Genomic DNA, 23461 nt, shown 5'->3' with positions numbered 1-23461 from the left:
CCGTTTAGAACCTGTTCCAGCTGCCTCCCCCCGCCCGTCCCCTCATCATCAAGATAAAGAGCGAGAGGAGGAATTCTGGGAGTTGAAGTCCACAAGTCTTAAAGCTGTCACCCCTGGGGGGTTTTTTTCTAAAGGGTTAGGGTGCAAGGGTCTTGTAACTTGACAGCTTTAAGACTTGCGTGCTTCAAATGCCAGAGTTTCTGAGCCAGCATTTTGGTTGCTAAGCAAGAGCGTTGTTAAGTGAGTTTCACCACATTTTACAAGTTGGCCACATCCACCCAGTCACATGGCCAGCAAGCCACACCCACTCAGTCACATGACCAGCAAGTCACTCTCACAAAGCAGGCCACACCTACAGAAGAGGTTCTAAAAATTTTTGAAACCCAACACTGCTCTGACGTATTAGAGATTTTGCCTTGTATAATCTTTTAAACCAACACTTCCCTTCCAAAGCTTAAGGAGTGAAATTAATAGGTTGTGTTTTTTTGGCTGATGATTAAAAATTAATGTACAATTAAATAGCCCAACTAGGGAAAAGGGATAGATAACTCTAACCTTAGCTGTATTATTACTAGTACGTACATGATCAGATACATGTACAGCAGTGGTGAGTTCCGGATTCCGTTCCAACTGGTACGGTTGGAACGGCTCCGGAGTCACCTACATGCATGCGCACGGTGCACATGCACACCTGCGTGGTGCATGCATGCGTTGCAGCATCAAATGATGCTTCTGCAAGCCTCTGCAACGCTTCAGCTGCTCGGCGGAGCGTTGCGCAGGCACCATATGCGCCATGCGCATGCGCAGAAGCACCAAAAGCTTAAAGCACAGGTAAGGAGCTCGGGCGGGCAGGTGTCCCTCCGGAGTACCTTACCCGAACGGTACCCGGTGCTCCGGGCAGGATCCGCCTGCAACCCACTACTAATGTACAGGTATGATAACTGTTACCTTAATTTGCATTAGTACAAATTAGTCAAATTTAGTCTGTTCTTAAGTAGGATGTATGATTATTTGCATTATATATAAATTAACCTGAGTAGGAATTCCTAATGTCTAATACATTTTTATCATGCAGAGTTTTCAACAAAGGTTTATAAAACAAATACTTGCGTTTAATGTTTCTGCCACCTTGTGGTACATTCCTTCCCCTGATGATGTTAGACTGGATATACAAATGAAACCAGACAATGCTTTAATAATGAAAAACAAGTCACTTTTTCTTGCCGTCCAACCCACTTAACAGGGTTGTTGTTGTTACAGAGAAATATAGGGGGAGGAAAAGTTATAAAATAATAAAGGTAAATATATAAATGGCAAATCAAAAGAAGTACTTTGTTTTATATTGGACATAAATAAGAGATCTATTAAAGTGCTGAAAGGTTTTAGTAGAAGGGACAAAGAAAATGAAAACAAGTTCTAGGACATTGTTTGAAGGGATTAAAGGTCAACATTTTTAAAAGTAAAAGGAAGAAATACAATTTGAGTTTATTTGATCAAGGTTAAAATAGATATGATTTTATTTCTAGTAATTCTTAATGGACTTTTTCTGATTGAATGACAGATTTTAAGGATTTGTTTATAGGTGAGAGATGAAATGTGGGATGAAAAGATTGTTTATTGTATTTTAAGAGAAGGTGATAAGGTGTTAAATTGTTTATACTTGTGATGAAGAGGCGGTTCATTCTTTAAGTATTTTTTTCTTTCTTTGCTATACTTTATGCAAAGGAACAATAGTTCTTGCTTATTTATCTTCTTTCTAAAGGAATTGTCTGTCATCATTGATGCAGAAATACGATTAACATATTTCTAGATTCCTTCTCGTGAACCTAAGATTATGAGCTCTAAATACTTGACATTCCTAGCAAGCAATTAAAGCTCAGGAAATAATTAAGCCTTGCCCGCACAAATTATTCTTATTTTCTTTTTTTAACCACCTCTAACTCTCAGTTGCTCCTTCAGCTTCAGTCCTTTAAATATAAACACCAAAGTTCTGATATCTGTAATGTCTTTTAGGATTTTAAAAATATTAAAGGCAGTTTTTGTATACTAAGAGCATGCAACAACATGCAATGTGTCATCCAAATTAAATGGATAATGTACTTGCTTCAGGTCATGACATGAAATGATGCAAAAGTACTTAATATGTATAATTTGCAAATTATCTGATGCCACATGTGTCCATTTCAGCACCCTCGTGGTTTGTAAACACATTTATATCCTGCAGTCTTCCCTTCTCCAGGTTAAATGTACTCAATGCCTCCAACGTTTCCTTGCAAGTTTTTCCTTAAACATTCCTCTCAGTTTCTCTGTGTTCACCCTAAAATACAGGATCCGCACCTGGATATGTTTGTTTGTTTGTTTGTTTGTCAAACATGTACAAGATAACAAGTATAGGTATGAACATAAACATGAACAAAGGAAGCAAATACAGATAAATGGGGACAGTAAGACAGGGACAGTAGGCATGCTGGTGCGCTTTTGCATGCCTCATTTACGGACCTCTTAAGAATGGGGTGAGGTCCACAATAGACAGTTTAAGGTTGAAGCTGTGAGAATGTAACAATGGAGTCAGGTAGAGCATTCTAGGTTTTGACGAATCTTTTGCTGAAGTCGTATTTTCTGCAATCAAGTTTGAAGCGGTTTACCTTGAGTTTGTATCCATTGTTTGCCCGTGTATTATTGTTGTTGAAGCTGAAGAAAACGTTGACAGGCAAGATGTTATTTTGTGTACTAAACTTAAATCGAAACGCAGGTGGCGCAGTTTCAGATTGTCCAAGCCCAAAATTTCAAGCCTGGTGGGATAGAAAATTTTATTGTGAGCAGAGGAGTGGAGTACTCTTCTCGTGAAATACCTCTGGACCTGCTCAATCGTGTTAATGTCCGATATACAGTGTGGGTTCCAGGCAGATGAGCTGTATTTGAGAATAGGTCTAGCAAAGGTTTTGTATGCCATAGTTAGTAATACAGTATTACCAGAGTAGAAGCTTCACAAAATTAGGTTAACAACTTTTAATGCCTTTTTGACAATGCTGTTACAGTGAGCTCTGGGGCTTAGATCATGTGGATCCTACTCATATAATCTTCTGGGTATGATCTGATCAAGACAGAGCAGAGCGAATTAATTATAATTATCCTCGTAAATTGAGGACTAATTGAGCCCAAAATGTACGTAGTTAAGTGAGACATTTGTTTTGCCCCTTTTTGCAAGTTTTCTTGCCAAAGTTGTTAAGTGAATCAGTGCAGTTGATATGTTATTAACCTGATTGTTAAGTGAATCTGCCTCCACCATTGACTTTGCTTGTCAGAAGGTAGCAAAATGTCATCTCATGGCCCCAGGACACAGCAACCGTCATAAATATGAACCATTTGCCAAGCATCTGAATTTTGATCATATGATCATGGGGATGCTGCAAAAGTCGTAACTATGAAAAATGGCCATAAGTCACTTTTTTCAATGCCGTTATAACTTTGAACAGTCACTAAACAAACTATTGTAAGTCGAGGACTACCTGTATATGGAAACAGATGAGGAAGTCACTTTCTAGTTTCTTTCTAGTTTCATTTTCTCTTTTCTTTATTCCGTCCAATCTGTTTTCACCTTGTGAACTAAATACAGTTAAATTGACAATTTAACCAATTCATTTGTCCCACTGAAACTGCTGGGAATAGTTTAACTAGGGATACACCTATTTAAAGGGGTGTGTCCCTTATTGAATTGGGAGGGCCTTCGAATCTCATAACCTAGTAATTTCAAAACTCAACTACTGCAACGTGCTTTACATGGGGCTGCTCTTAGGAAAAAAACCTCAGAAACTTCAACAGGTTCAGAAAAAAAGGACGTGGGCATGGTAAGTATGCCCACGTGAACCTCTGTTTCCCAAGCTGCACTGATTGCCAATTTGTTTCCAGGTGCTAGTCAAAGTGCTGGTCTTTTATATACAGGTAGTCCTTGACTTACGACCACAATTGAGCCTAAAATTTCTGTTGCTAGTTGCTTCAGTTGTTAATTGTGAATTGTTAAGTTTGTAACATGGTTGTTAAGTGAATCTGGCTTCCCCATTGACTTTGCTTGTCAGAAGGTTACAAAAGGGGGTCACATGAGCCTGGGACACTGCAATGTCGTAAATATGAGTTAAATGCCAAGTGTCCGAATTTTGATGATATGACTATGAGGATTCTGCAACAGTTGCGTGAAAAACAGTGATAAGCTACTTTTTTCAGTGACGTTTTAACTTTGAACAGTCACTAAATAATCTATTGTAAGTTGAGGACTACCTGTCATATCTGTAACCTTTAACTGGGCAAAATGATGCATTATGGGACAACACATTTTGAACCAAAATATCTCAAATGGGTTAACTTACAGAAACTTTCTGTTGCTAAGTGAGAAAGTTGTTAAATAAATTTTGCCCCATTTTACAACCTTTGTTGCCACTCTCGTTACAGGAAATCACTCTCATTGAGTTAGTAACACAATTGTTAAGTGAACCTGGTTTCCCCATTAATGTTGCTTGTCACGTGGCCCCCAGACACTACAACCATCTACATAAATAAAAATGTGATGTTTGTTTGTTCAAAATCTCAAATCTCTGAAAGTTTTTCACTGATTGCTTTGAAATTTTGACACAACGTTGCATTCGACTACGCACATGTTTTTATATACATAGATTATATAGATGTCACACCTGTGACAGGTAAAAACATGCTTTTCTGTAAAAACATGCTTTTTTGAAAACCAGAGCCATCTGCTGGACATAAAAGCACACACGCTATACCATAGTGTTCATTTATTGAGTATAGTATATTTGGAACAGTTCAGCCTCTCTCCAGCTTCTTCCCGATGGTCCCTTTATATGTGTGGCTGGGCTGCGGCTGCACCCTTTCCCCTTTCTGCCCCTCCTCCGACGAGCTTTGCCATTTCCACTAAGTGGAGCCGAAGCCTTTTGGCCTCCCCCTCCCCTCTCTCTCCTCCCCTCCCACCAGGCCTTTGCTGTCTGCGGCAGGGCGGCTCCTGCCCCATCCCTCAGCCACCTCCTCCCACTCTTAAGCCAGCCTCCCCCTGCCCAGCCCAGTGGAGCTCCAGAAGAGGTGGAGCAGAGTGTCTCCTCAGCCTGGCTGGCTGTGCGCACTCTACACCCCCCTCACAGGGAGCCAGCTACGGCCTTGCGAAGGTGGCTCCGATGGGGCGGTGGTGATGTCAGGCTGAGGCGCAGCGGGGCTGGGGCTGCCGCTGGGCGCCCTGTGAGGTGGCGACTGCAGCGGTGACGGCGTCTCTGGATGGGGCCGCGGCCAGCAGGGCTGCCTCATGTCTGCGTCGTGAGGGGTGGCTCCTTCCTCCTGCTCCTGTTCCTCAGGGGACGCCAGACGCCTCCTCTCGCCGCCACCGCTGAGGGAAGCCAGGTCGGGGGTGGCAGCCTCCTCCTCCTCCTCTCCTCCTCAGCTTGCCCAGGCTGGGGCCTGTGGGAGCGTCCTCTGTGGCGGCTCTTGCAGGGGCCACTGTAGCTCACTTCCATGCGGGGGCTGCCTCTGCCAGGGGACTTGCACTTTCTTTTTTTCTTTTCCATTTAACCAGACTGGGCCACAGCAACGCATGGCCGAGTACAGCTAGTACGTATATAAAAACATCAATTGCCAATCTTCTGAATTTTGATCATAAGACCTCAGAGGATGTTGCAACAGTTGTAAGTGTGAAAAACAGTCATAATTCTTTCAGTGCCGTTGTACCTTTGGAGGGTCACTGAATGAACTCTTGTAAGGGGAGGACTACCTTTATTATTGTAAGCCACCCAAAGTCAGTTTGGAATCAGGCAGTGCCTAAATTGAATTAAATGAAATAAAAATATTTCACTAAATCTGATACTAATTTTTATCTTTCTTTGCAACAAATTGAAGAAACTATGGAGAAATCTTATGCATAACTGTGTGAAGCAGGTGGAAGAAAGAAGTGTCCTGCTGCTTGGTGTTACAGGAGGATAAAAATGAGGGCAAAATGAGATACCAGAATGGGATAGAGTTTTAAAAAACAAGATTATGGGGATAACAAAGGATTAGCAGTTCAGAAGTAGAACTTGATGGTCTTTTTCAACAGCAGAACTCAATCTGTAACCCTATAAATGCTTAGCTTGAAGCAAGAGGCACTGAAGTCAGCAGAACAATAATTCTGTGACATAGGATTGTATTATCAGAGATCACAAAGATGTGAGTTGTTGATGGAAGACACTATATTTCACCAATTACATGGACTATCCTTGAAGCAGATACTAATTTCCTTGTTTGTGGGGATGTTTATGTTCCTAATCTGGGCACTCCTGGGCATCAATGTTTCTCAACATCGCAACTTTGCCATTTCTCTAATTCAATGTTATAACCAAAATTTCTTGCCCATATAATCATTGGTTCTTTAACCTGTTCCTCTTCCATTTTAAATATGTATAACTAAATAGTAGTTATACATTCTCTTTATCAATTTTTCACCCGTCCTCATCAGAATCTTATCAAATGTTATTGATTCTTTGTTTATATGCCTCATGTTTTAACATCTTTCTCATATCTTGATTGTAGCTGGAGGTATGGGCCACCAATCTAACTTCACCTTTTGATTCTGCAATTGTTGTATAGTTTTCAACTCACCATTTTCGTTCAAAATATCTTTGTAGAATACAATTTCTTCAAAATTAATGAGGTTTGGGTATATTAATGCTTCCATTGCAGAAAGCCAGACTATTTTCCTGTAGTGTGGTGTTTTAATTTTTCCAAAATATAGAGCAGTGCATTCCTCACATGATGCCTTTGGAAGCATCCATGCACCTTGCTCCTACCATACCATAAGAAGGCAAGCCAACCTAATTGGAGATCATATCCTTCTAATAGTAATAACCTTCTGTTTGTCAAATTTATCCAACCTTTTATCCATGTAAGAGCTGATGCCTGATAATATAATTACCAGTCTGGGAGTCCAAACCTCACAATTTTAAGATGCACAGATTTAAACTCCCAGAATTCCCCAGCCAGCATACTGTACATCTGTACACGTACATCTCTCTAGATCATGATTCATCACAGCTAGGAATTAGACCAGATTTTTCTAGACTGGCAACCCTCCTAGTGAGACTTCAATGGTCATTCTGGCAGTTGAATTTTGGGATGTTTGTGCATTTGAATGCTAATCAATGGACATAATTTTAATATATCTCTGCCTCTAGACATCAGTATCCCTTTATCAATTTTTGGGAATAGTAATTCAGTGCTCCACAAAGTTTGTTTGATTTTGGTTTATTGTGTTATAGGAACTTAAATCTAAATATATTCAGTAGACTATACTATGATAAAGCTGAGAATTATTTAGTACAAAGTGTGAATGTAGCTATGATGCAGAGGTGGTATTCAGCTGGTTCGGACTGGTTTGCCCGAACTGGTAGCGGAAATTGCGGGTGGCCCAACGGAATTGGTAGCAGAAATTGTAGGAAGGCCCGCCCCCCGCCCCACGGCTCTATGCCATTGTTCTTAGACATGTTTTTGAGGCCGGGTGCATGCACGGAATGTGCATGTGAGAGCAAAGCGCATGCATGGAAGACTGGGTGCATGTGCTGAAGGGGCACGTGTGCCCGCAAACCAGTAGTAAAAAATGCGAAGCCCACCACTGTATGAAGTTATTTTTTCAAGTATAAATTGTATTGGATTATAAAAACCTTGTCTCGTAAAAGAGTTACACAACCACTATTTTTATAACCAAAAAGCACCATCTGCTTGCAAGGAAGAGATAGAACTGCAGTGGAAAACTGATGTTTGCAGAAACCATCCTAAAGAAAGAAACATTCAAAGAAACTTCAGCCAAACAATTCTGCAAGTACTCGCTGCGCTTAGTTAATCACAGGATATTGGCTGATGGAGGAGACGAGATTCCACAGGAGCTGGAGTGCAAACAGGGAAATGTGACAAGCAGCGCATTTTGCTATGCAATCTTCTTTAGGGGGATGTAGTGAAGAGGCGTTTGCAGGTCCTGAGAAGCTTGCTAGTTTGTTTTGCTTGATCCCTTCTGCAAGCTTTGGGAGTTCCTGCATGGTTTATTGCAGGCGTGGGCAATTATGTCCCCTTTATGATCTGTGGACTTCAACTCCCAGAATTCTGACTTCTAACTGATGGGTGATCTTGCTTTAGTGGCTCAATCTTTCCCTTGCACCTTCCTTTCAACATTGAGTGGAACCAACCATAGTAAAAGGAGAATGACCACACCATTATGCTCCCTGTTCCTAATTCAAGTACACCATCCAGAGGGATAACGTGATAGATGCTATCAAAAGCTGCTAAGACCAGGGCATTTGTATGACCTCAAGCCAGGCTTCACCAGAGGTCATCAACAAGAGGAAACAACGGTGTCTTAATACTATCTCCCAATCTGAAATCTGATTGAAAAAGGTCTTGACAACCCGTTTCCTCCTGGAGTCTCTGAAGTCATAGCCCAATAACCTTTTCAAAAATCTTCTAAAAAATGAAGTTAGAGACTGGAGAGAAAATTTCCAGAACCGTTGAGTTCAGCAATGGCTTCTTGAAAAAGCAGTGTGCTGCCACTATTTCAAGGCAGGCAAAGCTATCTCTTCCCTTAAGGATGATGACACCCCCACAAGGACCCAACTACAGATCATCTCCCGAGTGGACTTTACTCACTAGTGTAGGAAGTTAGCACCCACTTCTTTCCTAGAAGAATGAAATATTTTGTGAAATATTAAAAAGCCACAATATTATATTTCCCTAAAGGAGAAATAGAGGAACATGCTCTCGGAGACAAAAAGCATCCCCCAAGTCTTTCTTAATAGCCCCTAGCAGATATTTTGTGCCCATTGCGCAGCCTATCTACAAAACACAAAACCTTCAGCTCCAGGGTGATGGGATTAAGACATGACCCTTCAGAACATAATAGGATTAACCCACTACCATCTAGCAGCAGAGCAAACTCCTGGGAACATTTCATCACCATCCAGGCTTCAATCAAACCTAGCTGACACAACCTACAGAGCCAGCTATATCACCTATGACAGCAAATAGAATACATGTTCTTGCACAGGAACAGGACGTTCAAGTGCAAAGCCCAAGAAAAGGTATAAAAGCCACCCACTCTCAACTCCATGTGATCAGCTACCGAGAATCACACATGCTTGGTGGTTCTGTTTCATCAATAAATGGACCCCCTTTCCAGTGTTGGGTTCTGGATCCCGTCGCAACGGGGCCGGGGGTCCACCATGTGCATGCGTGCTGTGCACTCATGTGCACCCACCACCTGCAACACTCCAGCTGCTCGGTGGAGTGTTGCGCAGGCACCGTATGCTCCGTGCGCATGTACAAATGGCCCGGTTTGGTCAAATACAGGTAAGGACGGCAGGTGGGCGGGTGAGCCCTCTGGAGCATCCTACCAGAATGGTATCTGGTGATCCCAGCAGGTACCGGTACGCCTGTACCATTTTGTCTCCAATGCTTTTCTCCTGGTTTGGAACTGAACCAGATAAATATTTCTTCCAACACTGGGAAGGGAATGGATCTGATAGGTGATCAGATTATAGGACTTGCCCAGTCCAATTCCAAGCAGACGTATCCACCAAATACTCGGAATATTCTTCAGAGTAGCCCGGAAGATGATGCTGTGCTTCAGCCTTCCTCAGGAAAGATTGGTGACTGGATGACTATCTGGAAATGGAACAACAATGGAACAAATAACCACATTTTTTGCCACTGTTATCACTGCAGCATCTTCCCTAATTTGTGCTCTTACTCACAATTGGTCAGAGTCATTCTTTGTCTTTCATATTAGGGCTATGATTCACAGAAATAATTGGAAGCTATAATCTTAACACATCTGGAACCCAGAGGATCAACGAATACTTTGAACTTTCCATAAACAGTGTATTTGCTTTTCATATCTTGGAGGAATATTGATCTGGCCGTAATTAACTTCTGCTGCTTTGGGGAAGTTGGCGTATTTTGTGTCTAAACTCAGTTTAGAGTGTCTGTATTTGTACAGAAATTTATCATCATCTTACAAAAGATTCAACTTATTCCTTGTTCTAAGAAATAAAACTGCTTGAGCTTATTTTTCATTTTTTATTTTTCATTTCAAGAAAGATATATTTGATTCAGGAAAGGAGGATTGTTCAAATAGCTCTCAATGCTACTGTTTTTTTTGTTTCACTTCCTCACCCCTAATATGAAGAAACAATCTAAAACAACTCTACTATCCCTGCCAGACACATGGATGGGCTAAGAATCAAAAATATTTGAAGAAGCAGATGGTCTTTGTCGCAATGATGGCCTATTTTTCCAGAAGGGTTTAGCCACCAGGGGGTGCCAGAGGCTCTGGCTTCTTCTCCCAACCTCAAAGGGACATCAAACCCATTCCAGCTCACCAGTCAAAAATGTTTCTATCAACTTCCTAGTTCTCTGTTTTTCTAAAGCTTTGAGACCACTCCTTTCCCAGAGTTAAGGTCAGGAATTGTGGCGCCCATCAACTCTCCTTTGAACCCCCCTCCCTTTCTCTGTATGGTTTACCCTCCCCCAAGCCAAGCCCCCAGGAAGGTGGAGTGATAGATCCTCAGGACTGAAATTCAATCGCTTTCCTTTATTCTTTCTCTCCTCTCATTCCCTAAAGCAGCAAAGGAAAAGCCAGAAGAACAGAGGGAGAGGAGGGGAAACATGATTAGGAAGATTAATTACAAGGGGCTGAAGTTCTAAGAACTAGGAAACTGAACAACATTGAGAGGCAAACGAGGGGGAATTGGAGGGAAATGAGGAGGTGGAAAACAGAAGAATAGATAAGAGGACTCCAGTGGGAGGAGAAATAGAGTGATAAGAGAGGTGGGGGAGCAGCCAGAAGGAGTGCTGAAAGGAATGGGTAGCATTAGAGAAGGAAGATGAGAGGTAACTGGCACAAATAAAAGGGGATACTAATGCCCAAGAGCTACAGCTGTGGGAACCAAGGAAGACAGAAAATTTCCTGGGATCAATAAGTTTCCAAGGAGAGTGGTCCAACTTTTCCCCCTCAATCTGCCTAGAGATTTGGCCACCACCCAGAAGCCAGGTAAGAGCAGTGATTCATCCCTTTCATCTTAATATTTCCCTTGTATTTGCAAGCTCCCAAGTTGGCAGTGGGTGACTTACTGATGACAATTGGATTCCAGCAACTCTTTGCAAGAGAACAATGGATGATTGCAAACAAAAGTGATATTTTCCTGCAGTCAGAGACAAGAAAGGAAGAGGGCAGCAGATACAGAAGTTGGGAATCTCAAGGGGGAAAAAGAGGTTTGAAGTATAGATATCTGCGGAAGGGGTGAGGGCAAAAAAAGTAAGGGGCCATAGTATTGAAGCTCTACTGCTTATTATGTGCATTGCACATAATAGATTTGTGCTCCGAGGAGCCTCCATAAATGCTGTGTGCTAACAGAGATAATTCTTTAAGTTAAAGAACAACTTTATCTTCCTGCCTTGTAGTAGTTGTGACTCTACGGCATTCTGATCAGCCAATTGAACCATAGCTTACTGCCAGCAGTGTGCCGTAGCTGCCAAAAAAGCCAACACAGTTCTAGGCTGCATAAACAGAGGGATAGAACCAAGATCATGTTAAGTGTTAATATCACTTTTTAATGCCTTGGTAAGTCCACACTTGGAATACTGCATCCAGTTCTGGTCGCCACGATGTAAAAAAGTTGTTGAAACTCTGGAGAAAGTGCAGAGAAGAGCAACAAAAATGGTTATGGGACTGCAGGCTAAAACATCTGAGGGCAGGTCAAGAAGCAATGGGTGGAAACTAATCAAGGAAAGAAGTAACTTAGAATTAAGAAGACATTTCCTGATAGTTAGAACAATTAATCAGTGGAACAACCTGCCTCCAGTTGTGAATGCTCCAACACTGGAAGTTTTTAAGAAGAGATTGGACAACCATTTGTCTGAAATAATATAGGGTTTTTTGTCTGGGCAGGAGGTTGGACTAGAAGTCTTCAAGGTCTCTTCCAATTCTTATTCTACTCTTTTCTATTTCTATTCCTATTCCATTCCATACTATACTGCATTAGTCCAATATTTAGAGTTCATGTTATGCCCAGAATTGCAAATGAAGCACAGGCTGTGTTAGATATTAACTGTCTGCTATAGTTTCCAACAAGGTCCTCTGTTCAGGCGGGAACAGAGATTGAATCCTATTGGCTAAGAGGTCTGACAGCTCCCTATAAAAGGGCTGCTGTCAGATCAAGAAGTTGCTGGATTGTACAGAGTTGTTCTACTTTAATAAAGAGCTGTTGTTACGTTAGGCCTGTGTCTGCCTTCTCATTATGCGATCTAACACTGGCGACGAGGATGGGATTGAGAGGCAGATAGGCGAAGAACGAACAACGATGCATCCAGCAAGTAGATCCAGCCCGGAGTTCGGCGCGGCAATCGAGCAACCATTTTGAGCGGCAAATTCGAATCGCCTCAACCGAGAATGGCCAACTCTGTATGATCCGGTGACTGAATACTGGGAATCGTATATGTTTCCTCGAGGCAAACAACCTCATGGGCGTCCCAGATACCCGAAAAAAGAACCTTTTTCTGGGGTACTGTGGCAGAGAGGTCTTCGAAACCGCAAAAGACTTATCAGAGCCAACTCTGCTCCAAGCAGTTCCTTGGGCGGCGTTGCAGCAGACCCTGAAGACCCACTATGCCCCCAAGCTGTCGAGGCACGTTCGCCGCCACAAATTCAACACGAGAAATCAAAAGAAAGGCAAATCCATCAACCAATACGTGGCGGCACTGCAAAAGGCGGTGACCTATTGCGAATTCCGTGACCTGGATGACTTAATATTAGACGGCATAATCTGCGGCGTGCAGGACATTAATCTGCAGAGGCGTTTGCTTGCCAAATCAAACATATCGCTGCAGATCGCACTTGATGAGGCCAGAGCATCCGAATCCACAGACAAGTCCGCGGAAGCCTTGCAGCGTCAACATAACGTGCCGCAAACCACGCAGAAGCAAACGCGTGTCCATCACGAGGCTGCAGAACAAGAACCCTCTGACAGCGAAGAAGATAACAGCTACCGCATGTGCGGTAGCCGCACAAAGTTGGCATGAAAATTCAACTCGCAAATGCCGCCCTGCCCAAGCTGCAGAGGGGAATATGCCCGGTCTACTTGCAAATTCTGAGACGCAACTTGCAGGCGTTGCGAACGAAAGGGGCACATTGCCAAAGTGTGCCGGAGCGAATTCCCTGCCACCAAATGGCAGCCTAAAGACACTCCTAACCGCCAAAAGAGGCCCATCTCAGGGGCCTGGCATAAATTGCAAGGGCGCCCAGAGAGAGAAACAAAGGTTATCTATCACACTGCAATAGGACAAATCCACACTAGGCGGCCAAAAAAACTGAAGATCACTGTCCTCATTGAGGACGCTCCCTGCGAGCTCGAAATAGACACTGGATCATCCTTAACGATCAGGTCTTGGTCAACCCTGAAGCAAGCCATTCCTGGTTTGAAGAAACGGCAACTTCGCACCCCAGACATCAGCCTGCGTGACTATCAGGGGAACCAAGTCCCCTTCGTCGGCCAGGGCACTTTCCGGGTAAGGTTCAAGGAATTCCACGCCAATTTTCCCCTGACCGTGGCCAGAAACAACCTGCAGAGCCTCCTGGGGCTCGACTGGTTCCAAGCCCTGGGGTTGGAGGTGACCGGAATCAACTCCGTGAAGGAAGACGACGCAGAGGCCATCTTTAAGGAGTTTGAAGACGTCTTTGGCCCCGGTCTTGGTAAGTATGTGGGGACACCAATCTCTTTTAGCTTGGACCCCAACATAGCACCTATCAGGCTGAAGCCCAGGAGAGTGCCTTTCGCTCTCTGCCCGAAAATTGATAGGGAAATTGACAAGCTTGTGAGCCAGGGAATCCTGGAACCAGTCAACCATGCTCGCTGGGAGACTCCTATTGTGACCCCGGTCAAGCCTGATGGGTCAGTCCGCATGTGCGCGGACTATAAATGCACAATTAACAACGTGCTACAATAAAGCGCATACCCTGTGCCCATTGTACAGCATTTACTACATTCGCTAGGCCCAGTGAAAATCTTTGCTAAATTGGCATGGCGCAGGCATACCAACAGTTGCCTGTAGATGGCGCTACAGTGGAGGCCCAAACCATTGTGACGCACAGGGGTGCATTCAAATGCCATCACCTGCAACTTGGAGTTAGTATCGCCCCTGGACTGTTCCAAAGCGTCATGGAACGACTTTTGCAGGGGATACCAGGAGTTATCCCCTATTTTTATGACATCTTGGGATCAGCTGCAAACGAGGCGCAACTTTTTAAAAGAGTTTGAATGGTTTTGGCTAGAATTAGAGAAAAGGGCCTCCGGCTTAAAAAAGAAAAATGCAAAATTAACGTACCGAGGGTTGAGTTCCTGGGGTACATGATCGATGGCTCTGGGATTCACCCGACATCACAAAAAATAAAAGCAATCCAGGAAGCCCCCACACCCCACACGCAAACTGAGCTGCAGGCGTTCCTTGGGCTCCTTAATTTCTACAGTGTCTTTCTTAAACAGAAAGCCACCGTTGCTGAACTGCTCCACCGTCTTCTGGCCAAGAACGCCAAGTGGTCCTGGGGCCGAGCCAAGGCTGCCACATTTGCTGCGGTCAAGCGACTGCTGACAGCTGATTCCCTGCTAGTCCAGTACAGCCAGACCCTACCACTGGTGTTAACCTGTGATGCATCGCCCTTTGGCGTGGATGTCATCCTCAGCCACCGCAAGCCCAATGGCACAGAAGCCCCTATTGCTTTTTGCTCATGAACTTTGTCTTCAGCGGAAAGAAACTACAACCAGATGGACCACGAGGCTCGGGCTGCAGTAGCGGGTGTCAAAAGGTTCCACGAGTATCTTTACGGCTGGCCACAAGCCGTTGTTGGGACTACTGGCTGGGGACCGACCTACCCCAGTTTCGCTATCCCCTCACATGATCAGGTGGACTGTTTTCCTGGCGGCATACTCCTACAAACTGATCCATCGCCCCAGCTCCACTCTGGGACACACAGATGCCTTGAGCTATTGCCCCCTTCCAGAACTATTGGCTGACCCCACTCCTGAGACACTGGTCCTACTCATTGACTGCTTGGACACTGGATCTCTCTCGTCCAATGACGTTGCCCGGGTTTCGGCAAAGGACCCCACCATCAAGCAAATTTTGAACTGGGTTTGGAGGGGGTGGCACAAGGGGCCTGTTGGGGCTGATTGTAAATTGCATATTGCAAAACAAGATGAATTGTCTGTAATTAATGGCTGTCTGCTGGGGGGGACGACCAAGTGGTTATTCCAAACAAACTGCGAAAGGCAGTATTGGAGGCTTTACATGTGGGGCATCCTGGCATTGTAAGGATGAAGTCTTTGGCTAGGAGCTTTGTCTGGTGGCCTAACATGGACAGGGAGATAGAAGAATGGGTGGCTACCTGCACACCGTGCCAGGAGTCCAAACCAGCTCCCCCAGAGGCGCCCACTAAGGAGTGGGAGCATCCTCAAGCACCGTGGTCTAGGGTGCACATTGACTTTGCTGGCCCAGTTCATGGCCAAACTTTCCTTGTAGTTGTGGATGCATACTCAAAGTGGTTAGAGGTAGTCCTGATGACCTCCACCACGGCAGAGGCGGTCATCAAAGTGCTACGGAGACTTTTCTCCACGCATGGCCTGCCCAATGTCTTGGTCTCTGACAATGGGCCCCAATTCATGGCCATTCAATTCGAGACCTACTTAGCAAGTCAGGGAATCAGACATGCCCTGGTCGCTCCATTCCATCCGGCTTCCAATGGTCAGGCGGAAATAATGGTGAGATCTGCAAAAGAGACCCTCGCTAGGATGGGCCCGAGGGATTGACAAACACGGATTGATCACTATTTGTTAATCCAACACATCACGCCAAGTGCCACTACCGGGAGAAGCCCCTCCGAGCTTCTCATGGGTCCCACTTAGACTGGCTACACACCCAAACTATTCTTCCACATCATCCCCTGACTCCACAAGCAAGATTCGGAACTTTAGCATAGGGGATTTGGTATACGCCCACAACTATGCCGGGGGAACTCTGTGGATTCCTGCTACGGTGATAGGCATCACCGGGCCTCGCTCTTATCTGTTAGAGCTAGAGGATGGTAGAAATTGGAGGAGGCATGTTGACCAACTCCGTGGTCGCCTCTCCCACTCCAATCTTAGAACACCAGGCGAAACTCCCAAACAAATCAGCCAAGGCCCTACCCAAAAGGAACAAGTGCTTACTCCCTTTACAGCCAGCTCAAGCCCGAGGGTACCGGGGGACTTATCTGAAGTTGTTGCAGGCCCACAGCGAGCTCCAAACAAAGCAAATCCTAGAAGCTCCAGCAGCGGCCTGGGAAAAGTTCCAGGAGGTTCCACTGAGCGGAGCTGGAGAGCAGACAGGTCCATCTGACCTGCCCAAAGAACTGGTTCCAAATGAACTGCGCAAGTTTGGTAGGACTAAACAAAAACCCGTCTAGCTACGTGATTACGTGACCAATCGAAACATCCTAACTAAGAGGGGAGGGGTGTTAGATATTAACTCTGTCTGCTATAGTTTCCAACAAGGTCCTCTGTTCAGGCAGGAACAGAGATTGAATCCTATTGGCTAAGAGGTCTGACAGCTCCCTATAAAAGGGCTGCTGTCAGACCAAGAAGTTGCTGGATTGTACAGACTTGTTCTACTTTAATAAAGAGCTGTTGTTACGTTAAGCCTGTGTCTGCCTTTTCATTACCCGATCTAACAGGCTGGATGTGCAAAATACTAAAATATAGTTGGCTAATTTGTGTCTTAGGGTACCCTACCACGATAAGTCCTTGTTAGTTGATAAGCGCATTCCAGAAAGGAAAGGCCCATGGATATACAGGTAATCGTCAACTCATGACCTTAACTGAGCCCAAAATGTATGTTGTTGAGACATTTGTTAAATGAGTTTTGCCCCATTTTAGGACATGTTTTGTAACAGTTGTTAAGTGAATCATTGAAGTTAAGTTAGTAACATATTTGTTAAGTGAATCGGGCTTCCCCATTTACTTTGCTTGTCAGAAGGTTGCAAAAGGTGACTTACCTGATCCCAGGACACTGCAACCATCATAAATATGGAACAGTTTGGAATAGTCTCTACGCATGCCCAAGATGGTGTCCTGTCGCGTTTGAGGAGAGCTTCGGGGAGATGATTGTCCTTCTTGGGGCTTGCAGGGGTACTCTATCCCATCGTTGGTTCCAGGTCCAGCTATGAGAACTTCCTGGGACCTCGGGATACCCTTGAGCTGCGATGTCCTGCCTTGTAGCCGGAACATCGTGAGTGAAATGGGGTGGTTGGCGGCGAAAGGAGAATGGAGAGTGTCCGCGGCTGCCGGCGTGGGTGTGGTCAGTGGCTGCAGCGGGACGCCCGGCCTGGGGTCTCTGCAGCCGGCATGGGTGTGGTCGGCGGTGGTGGCAGGATGCCTGGCCTGGGGTCTTTGCAGCTGCCGCTCCCCATGTCATGGTGTTATCCCGGTTGCTCCCCCACTCCACCTTGCTTATGGAAATGATAAATTGGATCAGCGGGGAGTGGCTGAGGCAGCTGGCATGGATATTAACACCAGCGGAAGATGGTTTCGGTAGTTGGCGTGGGTGCGGTTGGAGTGGGGGGGTCCTTCGTTGTGCCCCCCTGGTGTCACCGCTGTTGCCTGGGCCACCGTACTGTGCCATTTGGCCCCTCCTCCTATGATATTATGGACTGGGTCAACAGAGTGTGGCTCTGGCGATGGATGTGAGTGCGGCTGGTGTGGGCGGAGCTTAGCTGTTGGAGTCAGAGTTGGAGCAGCCGCCGATGCCTCCGCTGTCCTCGTTGCCGCCATCACTGGCCGCTTCACCACCTCGCAAATTGGCATCTGCTGCAATTTTGACAGCTGGCCGTTGCTCTTGCATGTTGTCCTCGGCACTGACTATTTTTATGATGGACATAAGCTTCCTGCTACCCCCTTGAACACTGCCGGCTCCCCCCCCCCCATGGACATGTCATCTCCTCGTTCCATCTCCCCATGATGTCATCCCGTTTGGTTGATGCCACACTCTCCTCTATGTTATACTGTGACAGAATTTTATTCCCTCCGGGAAGTCCCCCTTTCCCGGGGATGGCCTTCTGGCCTATCAAGACGCTTCCTTAATGATGGATCTTGGGATCCCGAGAGGTGGCATGCAAAGAAGAGATTTCTTAGGGGTTTTTTACAGGGGTTTTTAAACCAAATTTTAAGGGGGGAGGGGGGTTTGATTCGGATGGCTCAGACAGGCTTGGGGGGGGGGAGTCTGCCAGGGCTTGTGATATGTGTTTTTTAATGTTGTGCGCCGCCCTGAATCCAATAAAACAAACAAACAAACAAACAGTTGCAAGCATCTGAATTTTGATGACGTAACTATGGGATTGCTGCAAATGTTAAGTATGAAAACGGTCATAAGTCACATTTTTCAATGCCATTGTAACTTCAAACAGTCACTAAGTAAGTCAAGGACAAACTGTATATGGATACTTTTGATAGCATCCAGAAACAGATGAGGAAGGAAAACATCATTTTCTAGTTTCATTTTCTCTTTTCTTTATTCCCTCCAATCTATTTTCACTTTGTGAACCAAATACAGTTGAATTGTCAATTTAACCAATTCATTTGTCCCACTGAAACCAGTGAGAATATTCTAACTGGGGCTACACCTATGGAAAGGGGTGTGTCCCTTACTGAATTGGGAGGGCCTTTGAATCTCATAAACTAGTAATTTCAAGGCTTTTGATCACGTGACGATGGGATGCCACAACTGTTGTAAGTATGAAAAATGGTCATGTCACTTTTTTGACTGCTGTTGTAACTTTGAACGGTCCACTAAATGGACTGCTGTAAGTCGAGGGGGGCAGTGACATCATCACCCAAATGACACAGCGAAGCGCGTGATGTCAAGGTAGCTTGGACCATAGGGCAATGGGAAACACTGGAGATATGGATAAAATCCTTATTTGCACTTCCAGAGGCTTTTTCCTGCTCTGCTGGGACCTTAATGAGGCTTAACTTCAGGGCCAAAGTATAGGAATCCAAGCCCAGTGGAGATTTCAAATGGCCAGAAAATAACTTAAGGGGTGGAGACCAGCTAAGATGACTTCATTTATTTAAAATGCGTTTATTTCAATGCCTGTTCATTCTTCCTATTAGGAAAGATTGTTTATTCCCAAGAGCTTCATACCTAAGATTAGGCTATCTAAAGGGGCTGCCGGGATTTAAAACAGATGCCACACTCCCCCCCCCCCCAGTTACATTGATTTCATACTGAAACTTGACAATTACGACTATGTGTCTTCTGACAATTTTAACCTAGCATGCTGCATGATTCTGTCTAGTCTGTGTTTGTATGGGGGAGGGGAACAGCGATGCTTAAATTTTTACTTACTTTATTCGGTTACCTTAACTCCAGAGGACAAATAGACGGCGGGAAAAAGTCCCTGTATGTCTGTGTTGCTCTCTATTCCTGAATTTCTGCAATCTAAACCCCATAGTCCTAACTGAATGAACTATAGTTAGTTACTGTATTTTTCGGAGCATAAGATGCACATTCCCCCCCTAAAAGAGCATGGAAATGTTGGTGCATCTTATACACTGAATACACACATTTTTGGCTTCCCGAAGCCTCACCCCCGCATCCCATTTTTGTGAAAAATGGGCCATTTTTTGCAAAAACAGGGGCGTTTTTGCCTTCCCCCAGCCCTGCCAAAGCCTGCAGAGTGCTTCTGGGAGCCGGGGAGGACAAAAACTTTTTTTTCTTACTTACCTGTTTGAAATTTTTGTGCGTTTTATTCTCCGAAAAATACGGTAATCTCAGGTATGTTCTACCTGGCTAAGCAGAGTTTCCAAAAGCCAGCACCTTCTTGGTTATGGCTTAGTTTACAGTCTGGCTCCATGTTCCCAAACTCTTCTGTGCCCAATTGCCAAGTCTGTGATTTTAAAGGGTTGCTGAACTCTTACGTTTTTTCATTACACATCACTACCAGCCAGGAGAAGGGAGTCCTCCACTTATGACCACAATTGAGTCCAAAATTTAGGTTGCTGAGCGAAACATTTCTTAAGTGAGTTTTGCCCCGTTTTACGACTTTTCTTGCTGCTGCTGCTAAGTGAATCATTGCAATTGTTGAGTTGGTAACACCATTGTTAAGGGAATCGGGCTTCCCCATTGATTGCTTGTCGGAAAGTCCCAAAAGCTGATCGCATCACCCCAGGACATTGCAACGGTCACGAATCTGACCCTGCTGCCATGCATCTGAATTTTGATCATGTGACCATGGAGATGTTGCAACCGTTGTTAAGTGTGAAAAATGTACCCTTTTTTTCAGTTCCATTATAACTTTGAACGGTCACTAAATGAACCATTTGGTTGTCCCAAAGGTGCTTTTTCAAAAGGCAACTCGACTTTCTTTGTTTTTTCTTTTTTGGGAAGACGTTTCTCTTCTCATCCAAGAAGCTTCTTCAGCTTCAAGGAAGCCCAGTTGCCTCTTGAAAAAAGCACCTTTGGGGCTCCCATCTAAGATCCTTACCTCCCACCCACCCACTTTAGGCACAGGGCGAAAGTGGCAGGAGGCGCCTTCTTGGCTTCTGGGTGGGGCCCGGGTTATGCGGACACACACAACCGCTGTGACCGATGCCAAGTATGCTTTTTTCGCCCCCGCGACCAGCTGCCCCGACCCCCTTTGTCTCAGCTGCCGGCCTCAAATGCCAGCGGATGAATAAACGAAGCCATCCAACGGCTGAGAAAGCAGCGCCAGCTACACTTAACACTATTCCAAAGGAGGGGAAAAAACACCCCACCCAGCCCTTGACTTCGGCACACCCTGCGCGAGAATCGGGGCTGCTCGTTGCATAGCTCGCGTCGCCCGCACCTCCCAGAGGATCATCAGCCCTGCTGGAAGTAAGGGAGAGGGGAAGGGGACGGGGGTCTTTTACGAGCGGAGGCTCACGGGGGGACCTTGGCTGTTAGTTTGGGGAAGTTCCTGGGTGGGGAACTCGACCTGTTGAACTCCTCCCGCGCGGTTGGCTGGCCGCTATCTTCTCGGGAGGTGTTACGTCTGGTTTTAACCGGCTTTGTTACAAGGGGCTCGCGGAAAGTTTTACTTGCAACGCGACGCGGAGTTCGTCGGGGCACGTTGGTTTGCAAAAACCCTGGAAAGGCAAAAGAGGGATCTTCTCCGGGGAATGCTGGGAACCGACACAATTCCAAACATCTGCAAAGCATTGGGAAGCTGCAGGGCTGCCGATGGTCCTACTTCGGTTCCAGAAGTAGCAAGAAACAGGTGCCTTTGTTGCACGCCCACCCACCCCCCTCCCCGAGCAGTGTTTCCAGGGCATTAAAAAGGAATTCACGTTATTGATCTCCTTCTTTTCCCCTTCCACAGATGGGATGGAAACTCAAGAGGCAGCTTTTCCAGCCGCGCCGCTATCTTGATAATTTGAAATTATATGTCATTTTCCTTTTAAAGGATAATAGAATGCATGTCCCTAAGGAGCAAGAGCCACCAGTATAAGATGCTGGGTTGGCACAGAAAAGGATTTTGGTTTCAGTGGCCCTGTGAATTCTGTGGCATTTGAAAGGGCTTTCTAAAATTTTAGCTTCAGATTATAATGTATGCATTTTCCCAGGCAATGCAAGTTTGTCATCCTTGCCTCTTGAGATGCATTGTGTTATATGGGGACAGCATCTTTATTCTGCATTAATTTGGGGAGGGTACAATTTTATTACTTCAATACTTTGGGTTAGAACAGTGCCCCCCCCCCCCCCAGCCTTTTGGACACCAGGGACACCATGGAAAAAGGTTGGGATCAGAGTTGGGATGGATTTGCATGTTGCCTGCATCCCATGGATGGGGCTTCGCTTGTTTGCACAGAGTGGTTGTTGGCTGCAGACCGGTGCTGGTCATGGATCACGGTTTGGGGATCCCTGGGTTAAAAATATTATATATATATGATTGGGTATTGTGGAGCACTATGAGTCACCTGAAATGGTACCTATTCATAGAAATGTACAGCAATTTTCAAGGAAATGTGATTTTGGGGTTCCCGGACCCCTTTCACAGGATCCAAAAAGTCAAATATTTTAAAATTCCTAATGCAGTAAATTTCAATAGATGTAGCCCATATAAAAGGACGTGGTGGCTCAGTGACTAAGACGCTGAGCTTGGTTCGAATCCCTAGCTCCCGTTACTTGTCCCAGCTTCTGCCAACCTAGCAGTTCGAAAGCATGTATAAATGCAAGTAGAAAAAAATAGGAGCCACCTTTGATGGGAAGGAAAGTAACACCGTTCCTTGCCCCTTCGGCGTTTAGTCATGCCGGCCACATGACTATGAAGACCTCTTCGGACAGCCCTGGCTCTTCGGCTTTAAAACGGAGATGAGCACCGCCCCCTAGAGTCGGGAATGACTAGCACATAGATGCAAGGGGAACTTTTACATTTACTTTTAGCCCATATAAAGAAAAGTGCCTTTGAGGTCCTCCATCCTTTTTAAGAATTGAATCCTGAGACCAAAATGTTTGAGAACTGCTGATCTAATAGAATCATTAACAGAGATAAGGTGTTATAGGTAGTCCTTGACTTACCACCCTAATTGAACTCAAAATTTCTCTTGCTAAGTGATGTGTTTGTTAAGTGAATTTTGCCCCATTTTGCAATCTTTCTTGGCATATTTGTTAAGTAAATCACTGCAGTTGTTAAGTTAGTTAACACGGTTGTAAAATGAATCTGGCTTCCTCATATGAGTCAGTTGCCAAGCATCTGAATTTTGATCATGTGACATGAGGATACTGCAATGGTTGTTAGTGTGGAAAACCATCATAACTCACTTTTTTCGGTGCTGCTGTAACTTTGGTCACTAATTGAACTGTTGAAAATCGAGTATTGTCTGTGCCATAATTTTGATTAAGCTTTTGTTTCTCCACTTTTCTCCATGTGCTCTATTAAAAGTGATTAAATTTGTATAAATTTGTAAGGATGATAATTAGCTAAAGAATGCAAGGTACTTTAAATATTACAAAGTTATGCAAAATATTACGGTACTGGTTGTATTCTTAATCATGCTGCCTTAAATAACCATCTTCAAAGGATTCCCTTTTGTTAAGGAATGCAAAGTGCTTTAAATGTTCCAATGTTATGCAAATAATTACTGTGGTTGTATTTTTAATCATGCTCTCTTAAGTAATCAACTTCAAAAGATTCTGCTGTTTTCACTCTGCTTTTGCAATATATATAATTTACTTTTGATTTATTTTCTGCCTCATAAAGCTTCACAGTTCATCTAAATAAGTTAATTGCTTGGCAAGACCTTTTAGGGAATAGTCTGAAGTCCTATGGAGGAATCCATGTGGAATCCATTATAGAATTGATCATTCCTGTGGATTCTTGAGAAATGAATTGCAGGCACAAGAG

At 44.7% G+C, this 23461-nt stretch overlaps 1 protein-coding gene across 4 annotated transcripts in view; it reads left to right on the top strand.

Moving 5' to 3' along the window:
• PLEKHA4 (pleckstrin homology domain containing A4) overlaps positions 1-23461 on the top strand; it is an 82102-nt gene that overhangs the window by 3950 nt on the left and 54691 nt on the right. For 2 of the 4 annotated variants that reach the window (XM_081970780.1, XM_081970783.1), the window contains exon 1: positions 10650-11065. The exons of 1 other annotated variant lie outside the window; for it this stretch is intronic. The gene's annotated coding sequence lies outside the window, so the exon portion shown is untranslated. Of the gene's footprint in view, positions 1-10649; positions 11066-20760; positions 20953-23461 lie in introns of those variants that run through there. One more of the 4 variants, XM_081970781.1, reaches the window with a different exon arrangement.

The sequence above is a fragment of the Natrix helvetica genome (assembly GCF_964273705.1).
Source record: "Natrix helvetica genome assembly, chromosome: Z".
Classification (NCBI taxonomy): Eukaryota; Metazoa; Chordata; class Lepidosauria; order Squamata; family Natricidae; genus Natrix; species Natrix helvetica.
This window is presented reverse-complemented; position numbering and strand designations above follow the sequence as displayed.